This window comes from Montipora foliosa, chromosome 13 (genome assembly GCF_036669935.1).
Source record: "Montipora foliosa isolate CH-2021 chromosome 13, ASM3666993v2, whole genome shotgun sequence".
Taxonomy (NCBI): domain Eukaryota; kingdom Metazoa; phylum Cnidaria; class Anthozoa; order Scleractinia; family Acroporidae; genus Montipora; species Montipora foliosa.
This window is the reverse complement of record NC_090881.1, coordinates 27,765,323-27,770,322: the sequence shown is the minus strand read 5'-3', so window position 1 is coordinate 27,770,322 and position 5,000 is coordinate 27,765,323.

The window sequence follows — 5,000 nt, the reverse complement described above, 5'->3', positions numbered from 1 at the left end:
GATGATTCCCGAGAACGTGAGCCCACTATGAAGCAACTTAGTGCCGGTTATTTCTTTTGCAGATCACAGTCGCCAGATTCGTACAGCCAGAAGCAAAACATTTCTGATTCACAAGAACCACAGTCCAAAAAAAGGTAAGCTTAATTTTCGATCAACTTTACTCTTGAACTTAATTTATTGAAATCTAAACCTTATCATTTTAGAATTGGCTTAGTGTTCTCACAGGAGAACAATTTCTATCAGGAGTTCCCAGCATTGGCGTCTTGGTTACAATCTAATCGGTTCCTTCATGGTAAAAGCGCCACTTGCTTTTTTAATGGTGTTGGAGGTAACAAACAAGGTCACTTAGCGGAGCAAAGTATGACACCTATGCAATGGATAAATAGTCATAATTTTGCTGGACTATCAACGCGAAGTATTACGTCCATGAATCCGAATCAGCACTTAACTAACACTATTCCCATAAGCGACTTGCTTCAACTGTTTTCAATGTTTAAGCACGCTCAGGCCATCAGCCTGAAAAAGAGGGAATGACCGGTTATCTTGTTGTAACTGCTACAGATGCCATGGCAAAAAAGGCATGTCGTCTCAGGTTAATGGACTTGTAGGTCTCAGTGGGCCAGCTATTCTCTCACTAGAAGCAGTGAAACAGATACGTGATGGCAAATCGGATGCGGATATAGCCAGCCATCTAAGGAACTGCAAGCTTAATAGCCAGGCATAAGAGTTTCATGTTACATCATTAGATGATGTGGTGTCGCAACCTGTGGCAGTTCATTATAGCACCTTTCAAGGTGGCTGGCAAACTGTTGATGAGCTACATTTCAAACTTTCCAAAATTATCGATGCATGTGAGTCATGCATTATCTATAATCAAGTAGATGCTTGCAATTTTAAATGTCAAAGCTGCTGGGAAGGAAAATCTGTGTGTGGCAATTGTTCATCTTTGGGACTTTCAGAATGGCATCCGACAACCAGGCCTTGTTTGCACTGCTATAACGCAAACAAAGTGTGCGTGAGGCTTGTTCAGCTTGGCTGGTCTTCAGACTGTGAGTCGAAACAAAAGGCTTTTATGGAACGTTTAGCTTTGCGGTACCCTGAAGTCATCGAGCTACCCATGCCAGATCCTCCACACAATATCAAATCCGCCCGATCTGCTGTATTTTGGTATTGGCTTCTTCTCAACGACCATGTGATAAACGTGCGGATGCTTCTTGTCATCAGAAGGGATAGTAATCCTGCTATATCTACGCCGATGAAGAAAGCTGTAACGATAAAGGCACTGAAGAATAAAGATAGGATGTCCGTGGAAACTGCACTAGAGATCTTTTCGCCTTAAGGCCAACGTGCAATTCCAGCTGAAGATATTGTGATAACAATAGTCCCAGAAGTGTACACATTTTGGAAACAAAACAGACCTGGAACTGTTGTTGGTCCTCTTGACGTGGTTGTTCATCAAAAAACAGGGACAATCTTCTTCACTGACCGGAATGCTAACCAAATCATAATGTGTAATCTGCACTGCCCATCCATGATTACTTCTGTTGCTGGTAAAAGTCGACCAGGTTCACGCGATGGGAAGAACAGTTTGTTCCACCATCCTTCTGGTATGTGCATTTATGAAAACCTTCTGTTTGTTTGTGACGGCAGCAATGCGTCGATCAGAGTTGTTAACATATCGAGATTGGTCTCTAGAAGAAGGGGAGATGCTGTATTAGACGAACCGTTAGATCCAGAGAGTGACCACCAAGAAGACGCAATTCCTCTCACAGGGAAGTTTACGGTAACAAGTACCCTAAAAGTTGTATACACGTCCGCTACACAGTTACGCAAACCGTTCTCTATATGCACTGGGCGCAAACTGGACCAAGATTATCCCGATTTGTATGTTGGGGACATTGAATAAGGAACAGTTTTTAAGCTCACTGATATGGTGACACGCAATTCTTGCAAGGGACGGCTACGTAAGTTGTACACTTTGGAAGACAAAATATTACCCATGGGCTTATCGTATTACCAAGAAGAACTGTTCGTTGCAAACGCTCAGGTTGACCAGGTTAGCATTCTAGTACTTCATGGTAGCAGAGGAGTAATGCTGCGACGTATTGTTTCTGACGCCCTTCTCCCGTCTCCATCAGGAATTTGTCGTGTCGGCAATGAACTGTTTGTTTCCTGCGGTAACCACACCATTGTTAAGCTGTCTTTGAGCGACAGAAGAAACCAAATGGCTCTATACTGTGGACAGGGCAATGCCTCTGGTAATCAAGATGGTGTGGTCTCCTCTGCGAGGCTGCATTCACCTCATGGCCTTGTGAATATGGGTTCATCGTTGATTGTATGCGACACTGGAAACAGGTCTGTCAGAGTTATTTCCAACGGAAAGCGTTTCAAGGAACTTTCAGCTGTTATATATCCGTATGCTCAGCTTTTCAACCTTGATCACTATCGAAGAATTCCTAGGAAGAGTTTTACCGAGTCATTCGCAATAGTCGACAAGCTTGTAGAGTTTCTGATAACTTGGGGAATGCAAACAAAAGAAAGAACTGGTCGCGTTTCAACTCAGGGACCTGATCAAATTATCTCATATTGCACAAGGTAATCATTCCTGATGATGCACGAGACCCTTGTTAAACTCGAAAACTTGTTGAATGAGCTAGGTGCTTCTGATCTGCTCTCTCAAGTTCGCCTAACGGCCATGGTTACCCTTATGGTGGAGAACTTTTTCTCTCTGATGAGAAAAGACGACCCGATGCCTACGCAGCTTGAATATGGAACAAGACGAGCTACTTGTGTAAGAGAACTCCAGAAGCGCATGTACAGGGCTCACTTCCATTATTACACGGGCCCAAAAAGCTATTACCCTGATAAGGTTATCAACTACAGACATCCACCTGTGAACGATGACTTGACAAGTGAAATGGATCACCAAAATGGAGCGGTTGACGTTAGAAGACAAACGGCAACTGCGCGAGTTTTCTTCCACATTTGGCGCGAGTGTAAGGCAGCACACTGTAAGAGATAAGAGCAAGGAAGAAACCGGTTGTTTGCCTTATGCAGTATCTTTGGTCTAGAGCGAAGAGAGTCTGGATCCACAGTGCCACACACCTCTTTCCTTGGTGAGTCAGCGTCGAGTGAGGCAACTGACAACCCACTGACTGTGCAGCTGCAATATGAAGTTCTATTTGCGACTCGTGATGTTGTTGCTGTGAAGCATGCAAGACGGAGGGAACAGTTCAGTTTTTTCCTTGCCGTGGTGATGAAGGATCTACTAGTGAAAAGTACGTCAGCAACAGAGTTGGAATGTTCTGAAGAATTGATAACAGCAATTCAGACAATAGTCTTATCTTCCAAGAAGCTTATAGGGACAACAAGAACTCCCCATACTCAATTATTGATCAAAAGAGCTACTAGGTTACCGAATAGTCATCCTTTTCAGCAAATTAGTGTTTTAAATAATGTTTATAAGTATTCCTTTTATCCAAGGACGATAGTAACATGGAACAATCTACCCATTGATGATAATGTAAATAAAAATAATTTTAAGTGTGTTGCTCTTGCAGCCATTAAATCGTTCGAATAATGCTATTTATATGTATACATAATTGTACTATTTCCCTACTTTACCATTTTATATATATATATATATATATACTTCTTGAACTTGAATAGAATAAATTTAGAGAGCGCTCAACTCTGAGAGGAGCAGTGATAATAATGATCAATGGTAGCAAAATTTCAGTTCATCGTTTTATTGCCATCGTTTTATTGCTACATCGCTGTTTCGTATGGTCGAAGGACGACCACACTCATCAGGCAATAACGAATGACCGTTAAATTACAAGAACTGGCAATTAAAAGCGAACTTAAGGTTGCTATGAGATATAAAAACTTTAAAACAGTTGCTATGAGATGTAAAAACAAATGCTATATGAAATTAAAGAACTTATCATACAAAGCCCGTGTAATAAAAGATTTTGTTACTTTATAACAATAAAACGATGAACTGAAATTTCGCTACCATTGATCATTATTATATATATATATGTATATATATATATATATATATATATATATATATAGCTGAAGTTTTGAAAACAAGGTCAAACTTGGCTGCAAAATCCAAAGTGGTGAGCTTTAAATTCCTAGGGGGGTCTGAAAAACAGTTAAAGATATCCAATGCTAAAACAAGATGTCTGATTTATGTGGGATATATAGCTGAAGTTTTGAAAACAAGGACAAACTTGGCTGCAAAATCCAAAGTGCAACTGCTGCCTTTGGCAGCAGTTGCACTGACGGTGAGCTTTAAATTCCTAGGGGGGGCTGCGTCATGGCTTGTCGCATGCAAGTTTAACAAGTGTGAGGTGTTAGTCCATAGCCAAAACAAGTCACTAGACCTCTCTATGGGAGGGTGACGGAAGAAAATCTCCACGTGTTGGGTAAGGCAATAAGGCTTCCATGGGATGTTAAATATTACTTCTTCTGAAGTCACCTCAGTGATGTTTGAAAGATTAGTTCGAAATATAGCAGACATATTAATGGCCTTAACTGCCTTAATGGCTGATGATATTAGCCTTTTTCTCACACATACATTTTTTGTTTAAATTTCCAGGTCCAAGTCACAAGTTGCCAAATGACAATGACTCTGACTTCTTAAATTAAAAGATGTTGTCAATGGAAAGGTTAGAGTCTAGTTACTGACAAAATATAACCGTCCCATCTCTTCTAGTCTAATTTAAAGACAAATTAAGATACGTGGGAAGGACCCGGTTTTCATAAGATCAGCTAGATATATATATATATATATATATATATATATATATATATATATATATATATATATATAAGGGATGGCTTTCCCATCCCACCCGTGAAAGAATCCCGGGATACTCACGATAGGCCAATTCACTGTCTCGATAGCTGCGTTGCCAGCGTGGTTGTCCTGATGGTGTAGTGGTCATCACACCCTACCGGTATTCAGGGGGACGTGGGTTCAAATCCCG